Below are 15,033 nucleotides of genomic sequence, written 5' to 3'. Positions count from 1 at the left end.
AGAGGCAGCCGCTGCGGAGCCAGAAGGAGAGAGAATACTGAAGAAAGGGATCTGGGACTTATAGTGGGTCACACAGTAAATATGAGTCAGCGGTGTAACACTACTGCAAAAAACAAAACAAAACAAAAAAAGAAGCAGCAAACATCACTGTGGATGTAATAACAGGAATGTTGTAAGCAAGACACAAGAAGTAATTCTTCCACTCTCCTCAGCACTGATTAGGCCTCAACTGGAGTGTTGTGTCCAGTTCTGGGCACCACACTTGGCAAAAGAAGTGGACAAACTGGAGAAAGTCCACGAGAGAGAAACAAAAATGATTAACGGTCTAGAAAACATGACCTACCAGGAAAGACTGAAAAAAATGGGTTTGGTTAGTCTGGAGAAGAAAAGACGGAGACAGGACATGGTAACAGTGTTCAAGTACGTAAAAGTTGTTACAAAGAGGAGGGTGATAAATTGTTTTCCTTAAACACTGAGGACAGGACAAGAAGCAATGGGCTTAAATTGCAGTAAGGGAGATTGAGGTTAGACATTAGGAAAAACTTCCTAATTGTCAGGGCTGGTTAAGCACTGGAACAAATTACCTAGGGAGGTTGTGGAATCTCCGTCATTGCTGGTTTTTAAGACTAGGGTAGACAAACACCTGTCAGGGATGATCTAGATAATACTTAGTCCTGCCTCACTGCAGGGGAGTGGACTAGATGACCTAACAAAGTCCATTCCAGTCCTACATTTCTATGATTCTTTCATTTCTTCTGTGGGGAAAAAATATTAAGAGTGCCCTCTGATTCCCCGCTTCCTTCTCTATACCTCCATCTGCCTTCTTCCTTGTCCATCATTATTCCATCCAGTTCCCGCATTAGCCAGTGTGTGTCACAGGTACTCAGGTCAAAATACACCTTGAACTTTTTTCCCTCCTTTTTTATTTATTTTGCAAACTTCAGTAATAGGCAGAGGTAGATTTTAGCTGCTTTCATTTTTTTCTGTAGTATGGAGAATCTCTCTCTCTCTCATAAAAAGCAACAGAGGGTCCTGTGGCACCTTTAAGACTAACGGAAGTATTGGGAGCATAAGCTTTCGTGGATAAGAACCTCACTTCTTCAGATGCAAGCAAGAAGTGAGGTTCTTACCCACGAAAGCTTATGCTCCCAATACTTCTGTTAGTCTTAAAGATGCCACAGGACCCTCTGTTGCTTTTTACAGATTCAGACTAACACGGCTACCCCTCTGATACTCTCTCTCTTATACAAACTCGCAGCAGAGACTTGACAGCTGTGATGAACTGGGCTCCACCCTCCCGGACACATCCCACCAAATTCACTGACTGGGAACCTTGTACTAAACTGCAATGCACACACTGAGTGGTTAAATATGCTCACTCCATCCCCATAATCCCCTGGCCCCTCCCTCTTTATCCATGAAGGCCTGAGATCCCCTTGGCCCTGTTTCTCTATTTCCAATAAGCCAAACATGAGTTGGGGAGCAATTACCGTACAAAGGGAAATCTGGCTAATGAATCAGATAGCACATTTTCCACTTCAGCGAGCATTCTAATTATTCCAGAGATAAGACAGCTTGAACAGGATGGAATCCTAATACAGGCGAGAGCCTTGCTTTATCTTAATACCTGGTGACTAATTTCTCCCTGAATTAAATGTGAAAATCATTTAGTTTAAAAATTCTCTCTCTGAAGTGCTGGTGAAGCGTCAATGGGCCTTGTTTGCATTTTAAAATATTTTCCCCCTCATTCTGCTCTGCGTATTAGGCTCTGGCAGCCAACTGATTTCTCCAGTGCACACCTCTGTTTTCTCGCAGGTTTTTCCTTCTTTTTGCAAAATTTAATAGCACTGGGCAAATGCAGGGTCTTTGTTAACACTCTGCTTGGGCTCCATTGGTGAGACTATAATTAGCTCAATCTGGCCCTTTGCAAAGGGCTATTTCAGTTTCAAGTCCCTTTCATCACAACGGTTTTCCACGCTGCACAAAATCCTTGCTTCCTGAGGATTTACTGGACATAATGACTGTTCGGTGGAGACCGCATTTTTCAGATAAACAGAAAAAAAATTTCAGTCTCACATCAGTTCCCAATGGCCACCCTGCCGTCTCATTCAGTCCTTTGGTGGCCATCTACTGAATTTGTCCTCTTAGCAGAACTTGGAGGAAGAAAACAAAGCTGAGCTCAGAGAGTCATATTTAATATGTTACCACCTATTGTGCCTCTGGAGTTCAATTAGTAAAATAGCAATGGATTCCTTAAGATGCTGGTTTGCTCCAGCTCAAAGGCAAAGACAGAAAAAAATCTGATAGTTTTTTTACAACAATAGCAGGATACCTTTTAAAGTGATGGAAAAATATATCTCAGAGAGTCATTTAGATACTCTACATGGCCAGGGCCAAAGATACCTTGCAGGACCAAGGGTGAAGGCTTTATCTTACACTGTACTGGCTTAGAGAGGGCCAAGATTATCACGCAATATCAATGATCTTGTACATCAGAGGCAGTCTGATCACTAGATAGGGGACTGGATGGAGAGGCAGGAGACCTGGGTTTATTCCCAGCACCACCACTGACTCATTGTATGATGTTCAGCAAATCACTCCACTTCTCTGTGCCTGTTGCCCATCCCACCCTTTGTCTAGAGTTAGGCCATGCACTCTTTGCAGTCGGTACTGCCTATTATTGTTGGTCTATACCGTGCCTGATACAATAGAGATTAATATCAGTAGGAGTTACTGTAACATAAAATAGAAATAGTTCAAAAGGGCAGAGGACAGATATCGTGCAGCTTATGTCTTCTCATCAGTAAGGTCCACATCATTTCCTTTAATTTTGCACAGGAAAGAAAAATAAATTGGAAGCTTTCCATAGAAATATATCTCCTTTCATCACAGCTCTGTCATTTGCTCAGTTTGCCATCTGCTGCTGGCTAAGGTGCATCACTGCCTGGGGTGAAATACGTTTGGGAATTAAATTAAAAGTTGGCATGGAGTTTGAAATCCCCTACCGGGAGGGAGGAACAAATGTTGTGCTTGTGGCTGTCTAGAGTAGGGTGCACGAGTGAGCAGCTTGATAGAGAAGGACTAATCCATGCGGAAAGCTGGCTAAGTGTGTCCGTGTACTACTCTGTAGCTGACCCACAGTGGAAGCCACCTGCTACTGCTCCCAGCTAAGGCCTTGATTCAGAAAAGCACTTAAGTATGTGCTTAACTTTAACATGTGGTCAAGACTGGTCAACTTTAGTGGGACTTAAGCACATGCTTAAGGGCTTTGCTGAATAAGCACTGAGTTGTTTAGCTCACATGGTGGACAGTTGTACTTTGGAGTTACAGGCCTTAGTTTCAACTCCTACTGATAGCCAGGGAGGAGGGGTTTGTTGCATGCAAAATAGACAGCGAGTCGCAGAAGAGAATCTATCAGCCAGAGCAGATGCTGTGAAGGAAGAATCACACTGGGATACTCGAAGGGAGTAACTCATCAGTTCATGTCCCTACCGCTATCACCATGTACCGATACTGTGGAAATAGATGTCACAAGAGAGATTTTTGCCGTCATTGCAATGTCTGTGTCTTTAATCTCCAGCACAGTCATAAATGCCTGAGTTTCGCCTCACGATGAAACATTTAATTCAAATTCTTAACAGAACAGAGCTTTCCACTTTCAGCCATTCGCTTCCCTCAGACCCCTCCCCTTCCTTTTCTTAACATCTCTGCCCGCTTGACTTCACTTCTATAATATTCTATACTCCTTCCAGGATCAACCACAAGGGGGCTGATTCTCAGAGGTACTGAGCAGCCCTGTCTCTAGTTGTGGTGGCATTATGGGAGTCTGACTCTTCTGACATTAAGGCCCTCAAAGTCATTGGCAAGGACTTTATTTCCAGTGAGTAGCTTTGATTTGCAACTAACCAGTGGAAAATACAGGGGGATAACCTCCTTATACCAGGTTTAGCTATTCTCCAGAAACAACAAACGACAATAATCGCATCAGTGTTTGAAATGAATTGTTTGGGACACTTATCATTGGGGGCCCTTTTTCCAGTGGGCGCATCTTACGGAGATGTGTTTTCAATTGACAGTAAAGACAGGAACATAGAAAACATTGGGGGAAAGGGGTTTAATAGCCCAGTCTTCCTACAAGAGTGCAATGAGAAGAGGGTAAAATTAGATGTGAGCCTAAGACCCAATCCCAAGCAGTACACATCTTGTATCCGAATAGGAGACACAGGCAAAATATCAACCTGGCTGCCGGGTAAGGGAAGAAAAGGAGGCAAAGAAGATGAAGAAAACATCTCATGGAAAGAGACAGCTCATAAAAAAGAGAAGATGGAAGAAGCAGAAAGACATCAAAGATAATGAAATTTACTTTAATATACCAAACTGTACAAGGCCTTGAGTAAAATTAATATCACAAAGGGCATGAAGAAATCAGATGACACCATGTCAAATGGATTTCTTGTAAGAGAGATGGGCTCGAAGCAGCTACAAATATTCTTACATTGCCGTGTACTATGAAAAAGATCGCTGGTCCTTCTGGTCTATTATCCTGCCTCTGGCAGTGGCCTTTATTTGATTCTTCAGAGGAAGATGCAAACCTCCCTCACCCCTATAAACATACCTAGCCAACTGTGCAATACCACCTCATGGAGACAGATTCTCTTCCTGACCCCAGCTGCTGATCAGTTTATTATGCCCTGAAGCATGAGGTCTGTGAGCCCTTGTGAATTAATCATAGCGAGTGACATGCAGATGCTGGACTTGAGAATGGTGAGGAAAGAATTTGCAGATAGAGGTGAGGCGCAGACAAAAGCTCAAGTCACCAGGAACTCTGCTACACGGATGAGAAGCATCAAAGCCTTCTTTGACATGCCCCTACCTAGTTCAAAGAGCTACAGCAAGCAACTAGGAACGTGACTTGGGGCCACGCTGCATCACTTGCATTTTTGTGCTGAGGAACTATGTCTAGTTAACAGGCCTGGAGACTGTTCCCACTGCCCCTTTTCCCACTTCAGACTCCCTCTGTCCTCTTCTCCCACCTCCAGCTCCACCCACGCTGCTTCCTTATGCCTAGAATGCCCTCCCAGTCCTGGTGCCACAAGATCTAACCTTTGCCTCTTAATCCACAGAGCCCATCAGGGTTGCCTCCCTACCCTACTGAACAGCTGAAATATTAGGATTTCTCAACATTCCTTCTAACAGGCTGCTGAGACATTAAGTATCTCTACTATGTGATGGCCTGGAGCCAGATCCTGCAAGGTGCTGAGCTCTTCCTGGGTGATGCTAAATCATGGGAGTTTCAGGGTGCTTAGCCCCTCTTAGGATCAAACCTCTGGTACGTTAGGGGCTTTAACTGTGTTTGATGTTTGTCTTCTTAGAATATCAGGGTTGGAAGGCACCTCAGGAGGTCATCTAGTCCAACCCCCTGCTCAAAGCAGGACCAATCCCCAGACAGATTTTTGCCCCAGATCCCTAAATGGCCCCCTCAAGGATTGAACTCACAACCCTGAGTTTAGCAGGCCAATGCTCAAACCACTGAGCTATCCCTCCCCCGCAACTGTAAGCTTCTTGGGGCAGGAGCATCAAACACTGGGGATGCACACGGAATAAACTGATGAATAATAGTAATCAGATGCTCATTAGAAGAGTTTTAGGCCATAACCCCCCGTTCACCTTTACAGAGGGACTTTCATGTTGGGGCATACTAAGGGGGATCATTCTAAACCATGAATCCATTTGTCACCCAGAATCTTCCTTGCTACTTTAACAAAGATATTTGGTTGGGGGAGGGGAGGGGGTTCGAAGGCATCTAGGAATGAAAGGGAATTGTGCTATTTAGCTTAACAAAGAGAAGGTTCAGGGATGACTTGGTCACAGTCTATAAGTATCTACAGGGAGAACAAGTATTTAATAACAGGCTCTTCAATCTAGCCTAGAAAGATACAACACAATCCAATGGCTGGAAGTTGAAGCTAGACAAATTCAGACTAGATATAAGGCACACATTTTTGACAGTGAGGGTAATTAGCTCAGGAACAATTTCCCTAAGGTCAGGATTCTCCATCACTGACCATTCTTAAATTAAGGTTGGATATTTTCCTAAAAGCTCTGCTCCTGGAATTATTTTGGGGAAGTTCTATGGCCTGTGTTATACAGGAGAGCAGACTAGATGATCACAGTGGTTCCTTCTGGCTTTGGAATCTATGAACCCAAATCCTCTGGACAGCTTTTATGTGCAAACAAGAGGGTTTAATTCGTAATTGAGCTTTGTAATGTTACAGTGCCTTCCGCACGAGGATCTCAAAACATTTTACAACCAACCAACCACATAATCCAGGCCTGGGAGGCAGGTCGTTATTGTTTCTTTTCTTTTTTTCTTTTTTTTTTTAATAGACGGGGACCGCCCGGTGAAGTAACTTGTCCAGAGCCACACAGAGAGGCAGCCAAAACTAGGCAGTTCTGGGACTCTTACAAGAGAGCTGGATCGTGGTGCGATTGCCAGACCAAATTGGTTCACATCCCCATAAGCACCCAAACCTTTGGAGGCTTTTCCATGTCTAGACAGAATGATCAAATCTGTGGCACCATTTCCATGGTACCAGAATGCAAAGTGGTAAACCAAGGATTATAACTTGGCTGCAGGATTAAGGGATCAGGCTCTGATTCTAACACATACACTGCAACTCCTTATCTCCCATTCCAGAAAATGACAAGGAGGTTAAAAAACCAATCTAATCCCATTAAAGTCAATAGCAAAATTCCCACTGAGTTCAGTGGAACTAGGCTTTGGCCCTTAGTCCCTGATTCATTGCCAGTGAAATTAATTGGAAAGATTCCCATTGACTTTTACATGGATTTTTAGGGAGTACATATTATTTATATTACAGTAGAGCCCAATTGAGATCAGAGCCCCATTGTGCTAGGTGCTGTACAAACATATAGGAAGAGACATTCTTTGTCCCCAAAAGCTTCTACTCTCAATACCTACAGCAGCTTTTAACTCTCTTCCAGTATCACACCCCTCTTTAAACGGACGAGCGGCCTGTGGAAGTTGTAGGTGTTCCTCACCCCACATGATCAGACCCAACCTGATTCATCTCTGATGCTGCTGCTCCGAAACAAGCCCTAAGGGCATAATAGTTCAAGCAGAGAAGCTGGAGAGTGGGATGGAATGAAAATGTTATTCAACAGATTATGCTCAGCAGAAGCAAGACATGCAGACTCCGAGTGCTAAACTCTGTTCTAATTTACTCCAGGGTGACTCCCAGAGGAACTTCATTGACACAACTGTTTTACATCAGCGTAAGTGAGAACAGAGTATGGCCCAGAATGTGATCGGTTATGCCCAAGAATACCTCTGATTTGGGGGATCCTTCCCTTTGCTTTACCATAGAGCCCAGACACACAAATGCAAGAGGAAACGTGCTAAGTGAGAGTACATCTAGGAAGACAAATTGCAGGATGAAAACCAATCTCCCATTTAGCCTGCAGAACAAGGTCTCTCCAATCACCAGCTTCTCACAACATTAGGGCTGAAAGGCACAGCCCCTAATTAAGAAAAATGTAGCAGAACGCGAGCACGAGCTGGGGAAGGATGGAAAGGGCATTGACAGGAGAGAAGGATGGAGCGAATCACACTATCCATGGGCTAAGAAGTGATCGCAAGGGGCAAAGTGCAAGGAACCGCCCCAGAGAGAGCACACCCCCCACCACTGCTGCAGGTGGGATACACAGGCTGTTAGTTGAGTACAGGCACTCACCCAGCCCCCGCTCACCAAGGCATCTGAAAGTTTTCACTAATGATCAGTTAGTGCTTTGAAGCTGAAAACCACTGTGCATGCTAACTGTTAATTACCGTTATTACTATTATGTCCCACTGTGGCGTACAGCCCTTTAATTGCCTGGAACCCACCTGCGGGATCTGGGAGCCTCTTGCCAGCCAGCAGCTTTCTGTTCCCAAGGCAGAGTTTCCTGGGAGGCGGAACAAGGGAATTTGGCAGCTGTCACACTCAGGTATCCAGAAGCACAGCAAGGAAAGCTGTGAGGATGGCACTGGGCAAGGGAACAAGGCAGCTGTTCTGTGCAGACAAAAGCTCATATATAGGGGACTGTTGGTTATTTGCAGAAGGCGCTGCCAGTTGTCATTCACTTGCAATGGTAGAGCTAGGTGGCAATCTCAGGCCCAGATCAGATGGGGGTACAGGTGAGGATTGAGGTACAGTGGCAGAGTTGTACACTGTCCCAGAGTTAGAATAGCAGGGTTAGAGGGGCAGATCAGGACTGAAGGTGCATCAGCAAAGCTGATCGGAGTGCCAAGCACTAGGATAGCAAGGGTCAAGGGATGCTGCAGGTCAGAAGGGAGGTGCATTCATAGAGCTGTATGTGGGGAGCTGAGGATTGGACTAGCAAGGGGCACTCCAGATCAGGAATAACGTGCGTTGGCAGAGATGCCAGGGAAAGCCTGGGCAGCATCTGCCTATCCTTTCCCTGCTGTAAACCTGTGCTGTTAACTCTTCCCTTTCCTGCACTCTAAAACACATTCACGTTTAATGACACAAAAGAAGACAGAGAGTGTAGTATCCCATTCTCAGGCGCAACAGTGTTAAGCCACCACCTGGATTGATCTAGAATACTCCAAACTAGGGGAAAGAAGGATGGGCCAGTGATTAAGTGCTTGTTAACCAGTGTTCAGTTCCCTGTTCCACCCCAGACTTCCTGACTGACCTTGGGCAAGTCACTTAAATCTCTCCGTTCCCTACCAACAAAATGGGCAGAACACCATTGCCCTACCTCAGAGCAGAGCTGTAAGGATAGAGACTATGAGATGTTCATACACTGCAGTAAGGGGGGGGGGGCATAGAAGGACCATAGATAGATAGAAACCCATGTAGGAATCCACTCTGTGGCCCTCCCAGGATGTAAATTCTTTCCCACTAGAACCAGAACCCCAGGGTAACCTCTAATAGTCCATTACATAGAGTTTCATCCTTCCCACCTTGTGAGTAGGAGCAGAGTTCCTGGGTCACTCCCCTAGGCTGGCCAGGGCACACTCCGTTCAAGAAATGGGATTTGATGATGAAGCGTAATTTTGAGTTTTTTACTTCTGGAACCATGGATCAAATATATAAGTTAAGGCGTCAAATGACGTGACCCGAGTACCTCAGCCAGTGCTAGGTTCTTCAGGGAACAGGTACAACCCACACAAGTAATGACCAATTGCTTCCTCTCAGAAGCCGTGGGACAATTAACCTAGTTAGCTCTGGAACCAGATGAGCCTCCTGCAGTTCTTGGTCATCCTCTTATCACCTGCCCAGAACCGCTGGTTAAACCAGACGGCACAGCTCCCATTGAAGTTGGAGGGGTGGGAGGGGCCATCACTGTTTCCTTCCTTGAGGCCTGCTCCAAGGTGATGCTGTTCCATCATCAGAGACCGGAGAAAGCTGTGCTAGGAGCGGCTGTAGAGGCAGCGTGACGGCGAGGCAATTCTGCTGCCTTTGATTGCCACTTCTCCTTCTGTTGTGCAAAGACATAGCTTTCGTTTCCGGTTTTAAACTCCTCTGAAGGGTGCGTCTCATCCCAGCATGAAAATACCCCTGGGGCGAGATGCCGCTGCCTCAGACAGGTTGGTCCCTCCCTCCCGTTTAGACCTTGGCAGAGATGTGAAAGGCATTTCCAAGGCTTTGAGCTGCTTGCTTTTATATGAGAGTCACAGCCCTTCTGTGCGCTAAGATTTATAGAGAACCAGAAGTTTCAGCTGACTCCTACATCTTACGGTCTCCCAACAAAGCTTGCCAGGCCGCAGACTTTCCTTCCACACCCCTGACTAAAGCATGCTGGTGTCTGGTGTGAAGCACACTGCTGGAAACATCTATCTCAAAGTAACATGGCTCCTCAGTGTCCACTCACTTCTTAAGGGTGCAAGGTATGGAACGGACTGGAGAAAACCATCCGAAAGAAGCTTCCATCGAACCCTGAAATTCATCCTTTGTATACAACATACACACACAACTCCCCCAGACAGACAACATTTGTCCACACAACAAACACACAAGCCCCTCGGGAGAGAGACAACACATACAAAACCCCATCCATCGACAGAAATGCACATGCACAAAGACACACACACAACCTCTCTACAAAATATGCACACAGAACCCCATGCAACCGGACACATATATACACCTGCATATTCCCAAACAACCCCCAAACCTACCCAAAGATATATTACACAAATACACACACCCCCGCAACCTCCCTGAGCGCAGAGATGCACATCCACACAAATCCACATACACTTCCCCATGCAACCAGACACACATGGACATACACACCTGTCCTCCCCGACTCAGCTGCACAAATACATAAATACCACAACCCCATGCACCCAAAGACACAAATGCACACAGACGCTAGCCCAGATATACCAATGGCCCCTACTTAGAAGGGATGGCACTTATTTTTCAACAAAATAAATGCCAACTGCTTAACACTCCCAAAAGTAATTCTAGTCCAATGGATTTCATAGAATCATAGAAATATAGGGCTGGAGGGGACTTCAAGAGGTCATCTAATCCAGCCCCCTGTACTGAGACAGGACCAAGTATACTGGCCTAGACTACCCGTGACAGGAGTTTGCCCAACCTGTTCTTAAAAATCTCCAATGATGGGAAACCCACAGCTGCCCTTGGAGTCTATTCCGGTGCTTATAGTTAGAAAGTTTTTCTTAATATCTAACCTAAATCTCCCTTGCTGCAGAATAAGCTGACTGCTTCTAGTCCTACTGTTAGTGAACATGGAGAACAATTGATCACCATTCTCTTTATACCAGCCCTTAACATATTTGAAGACTGTTATTAGGTCCCTCCTCAGTCTTCTTTTCTCAAGACTAAACATGCCCAGGGCTTTTTTCCAAACATTTCCTGAGATCGTTTTTTCTAAACCTTCTAATTTTGTGTTGCTTTCTGCTGTCCTCTCTCCAATTTGTCTATATCTCTCTTAAAATGTGGCACCCAGAATTGGACACAGGCCTCACCTGCCAAGTAAAGCAGGATAATTACTTCCCATGTCTTACATATGACATTCTTCCTAATATACCTTAGAATGATATTAGCCTTTGTATTAACTGCATCACATTGTTGACTCATATTCAAGTTTTGATCCACTACCTCCCCTTTCTTTTCAGCAGTACCACCATCTAGACAATTGTTCCCCATTTTGTAGTTGTACATTTGATTTTTCCTTCCTAAGTGTAGTACTTTGCACTTGTCTTTCTTGAATTTCATTTTATGATTTCAGACCCATTCTCCAATTTGTCCAGGTCGTTTTCAATTCTAATTCTGTCCTCCACAGTGCTTGCAACCCTCCTAGCTTGGTGCCATCAACAAATGTTATGAGCATACTCGCCACTCCATTATCCAAGTCATTAATGAAAATATTGACTAGATCCAAGAGAACCCACTAGATTCATCCTCCCAGTATCAGGGGGTAGCCGTGTTAGTCTGTATCTACAAAAACAACAAGGAGTCTGGTGGCACCTTAAAGACTAACAGATTTATTTGGGCATAAGCTTTCGTGAGTAAAAACCTCACTTCTTCGGATGCATCCGAAGAAGNTTGGTCATGAACGCCAAACCAACCTAATTTCCTTCTTTGACATGGTTATTGGCTTAGTGGATGGGGGGGAAGGGGAGGAAATATAGATGGATTGTATCATGATTGTAGTAGGATTTTGACACAGTCCCACATGACATTCTCATAAGGAAACTAGGGAAATGAACAGGAGTACTTGTGGCACCTTAGAGACTAACAAATTTATTAGTCTCTAAGGTGCCACAAGTACTCCTGTTCTTTTTGCGGATACAGACTAACACGGCTGCTAGTAGGGAAATGAAATTACTTGTAAGGTGAGTGCAAAACTGTTGAAAAAACATATTCAAAGAGGACTTTGCTGTCACACTGGGAGGATTCTGGTGGCACCTTAAAGACTAACAGATTTATTTGGGCATAAGCTTTCGTGAGTAAAAACCTCACTTCTTCGGATGCATCCGAAGAAGTGAGGTTTTTACTCACGAAAGCTTATGCCCAAATAAATCTGTTAGTCTTTAAGGTGCCACCAGAATCCTCCCAGTGTGACAGCAAAGTCCTCTTTGAATATGTTTTTTCAACAGTTTTGCACTCACCTTACAAGTAATTTCATTTCCCTACTAGCAGCCGTGTTAGTCTGTATCCGCAAAAAGAACAGGAGTACTTGTGGCACCTTAGAGACTAATAAATTTGTTAGTCTCTAAGGTGCCACAAGTACTCCTGTTCATTTCCCTAGTTTCCTTATGAGAATGTCATGTGGGACTGTGTCAAAATCCTACTACAATCATGATACAATCCATCTATATTTCCTCCCCTTCCCCCCCATCCACTAAGCCAATAACCATGTCAAAGAAGGAAATTAGGTTGGTTTGGCGTTCATGACCAATCCATGATGGCTATTCTTTATACCCCTATTGTCCTCGAGGTGCTTACAAACTGATTGCTTAATCATTTAAATAGAGACTGGGAATGGCTGAGCCATTACACACATTGAATCTATTTCCCCCATGTTAAGTATCCTTACAGCTTCTTGTCAAACTGTCTTAAATGGGCTATCTTGATTATCACTACAAACGTTTTTTTTTTCTCCTGCTGACAACAGCTCATCTTAATTAATTAGCCTCTTAGTGTTGGTTGGGCAACTCCCACCTTTTCATGTTCTCTGTATGTATATATATCTCCTCACTATATGTTCTATTCTATGCATCCGATGAAGTGGGCTGTAGCCCACGAAAGCTTATGCTCAAATAAATTTGTTAGTCTGTAAGGTGCCACAAGTACTCCTGTTCTTTTTGCAGATACAGACTAACACGGCTGCTACTCTGAAAAGTATCTTTCCAGATATCGAAGTTAGGCTGATTGGTCTATAATTCCTCTTTTTCCCCCATTTTAAACATATATGCTTCCTTTGCCCTTCTCCAGTCATCTGGGTCCTCACCTGCCTTCCCTGAGCTCTCAAAGATAATCACTAATAGCTAGTTTCAGCTAGTTCCTCAAGTATCCTAGAGTGAATTTCATCAGTCCCTGGCAACTCAAATAATTCTAACTTATTTAAATATCCTTTAAGCTGTTCTTTCCGTATTTTGGCTTGTGTTCCTTCCCCTTTCTTGTTGATATTAATTGTGTTAGGTATCTGGTCATAATTTATCTTTGTAGTGAAGACTGAAGCAAAATAGGCATTAAACACCTTTGCCTTCTTGATGTTGTCTGTAACTAGCTCTCCTTCTTTGCTAAGTAGGGAACTTTCCTCTGTATTTCTCTTGTTGCCTTTTATGCCCCTTGCTCTGTATAACTCATTTTTTCACTTGGTCTTTTTAATTTTGTCTCTACATGCCTGCACTCTTCTTTTGTACTCATCCTTAGCAATTTGTCCATGTTTGCACTTTTTGTAGGATTCTTTTTTGATTTTCAGGTAATTAAAGAGCTGCTCATGGAGCAAATATTGGCCTCTTACTATTCTTCCGAGCTTTCCTTTGCATCAGGACAGTTTGCTGTTGTGCCTTTAATATTGTCTCTGAGAAACTGCCAGCTCTCTTGAACTTCTTTTTCCTTCACATTTTTTCCCCATGGGACCTTACCTACCAGTTCTCTGAGATCGTTAATATCTGCTTTTTTGAAGTCTGTTATCTTTATTCTGCTGCTCTCTCTTTCCCTTTCTTAGACTCTTGACACCTATCATTTCATGATCTCTGTCAGTTAAGTTGCCTTCAATCTTCAGATTCGCAACCAATTCCTCCCTGTTAGTCAGAATCAAGTCTAAAATGGCTGTTTTGCGGTTTACTTCCTCCACCTTCTGAAACAAAAAGTTTCAAAGGCGTTTGAAGGTATGTAGTACATCGCTTCTCGGCTCTCTCTGAGCTGTGGCGCAAACCTAGTTTCCTTCCAAACACCCCTAATTATACTTTGCTGTCGTTTGCAAGAAGTGTCTCCGCTCAAACATACAGAAGCGTACACACAGCCAGATTTATTCCTGGTCTGAGCCTATCGACTTCAGTGGAATGGTTTGTCCCGGTCTGCTTTCTATTGTAGTACTAACCAATCAGAACATCGCCCTCTTCTGGAGTGCATTTCTAGGGATACAAACACTATCGGGTGTAACTGGGTGACGCATAGGCCCCTACAGCATACACAGTACCTATGCTGCAAGGCAGTAATTCAACAAGTAACTCAATAACGCAGTCTGCTCCACACCACGCTTGAGCAGAATTCCTTCCACTTGGTGCAGCAGGTAAATTGTGTTACATGTTACAATACACCGGTGTCTGAAATTGAGCAATGACCCAATTGGTCTGAACCTTTGCTGTCCATCACGTAAATACAATGCTCAGATCCAAATATGGACATTCAGATGCTATAGTGCTGACAGCCATGGAATTATCTGGATGGATGGAACAAACGTGTCCACTGGCAGAAGGGACTGGCTGGTTGAACAGCCAATCTCCACCCATGGAACATTCCATTTCCAAATCCTTGCAGCTTGAAGGACTGGATAACAGCAAATTTTTGAATTCCTCCCCTCCCACTTTTTGTTCAAATTTTTGAATTTTTCTGATCACAACTGACCTTCTCCTAAGGAGCAACAACATCCATTACTCAAAGCGTTCTCTATTCAAAATCCGGCCAAGTTTCCTTACTCCTCTCCCCTCATTCACACCACGCACACCCCAATGAAGTCGCTAAGGGTTGCACAGGATTACGTGGTTTGGCCCTTGTTTATCAGGAAGCTTTAAGGGATAAGGAAACCAACTCTCTGCTGTGATGACAGCGAGTGGGAGGTGACCAGATACCTTAGTAGAGCTGCCCTCTCACCTAAAGAATTCTGTAATACTACACATGTTCATGGTGTACACAGACAGACACAGACACACACACAAACACACCTCAGCTGGTGTCACTTGACCTCCTTGAAGCTATTCTGATTTCCTCCAGCTGAAGATCTGGCCCAGGTTATTCTATT

The 15,033-nt window shown here is 44.2% G+C and overlaps 1 protein-coding gene across 1 annotated transcript in view; it reads right to left on the bottom strand.

The window, feature by feature from the left end:
• The window catches only part of SLCO3A1 (solute carrier organic anion transporter family member 3A1), a 205,579-nt gene that overhangs the window by 24,911 nt on the left and 165,635 nt on the right, over positions 1–15,033 (bottom strand). The gene's annotated exons all lie outside the window — the stretch shown is intronic.

This window comes from Trachemys scripta, chromosome 10, assembly GCF_013100865.1.
Source record: "Trachemys scripta elegans isolate TJP31775 chromosome 10, CAS_Tse_1.0, whole genome shotgun sequence".
Taxonomy (NCBI): domain Eukaryota; kingdom Metazoa; phylum Chordata; order Testudines; family Emydidae; genus Trachemys; species Trachemys scripta.
This window is presented reverse-complemented; position numbering and strand designations above follow the sequence as displayed.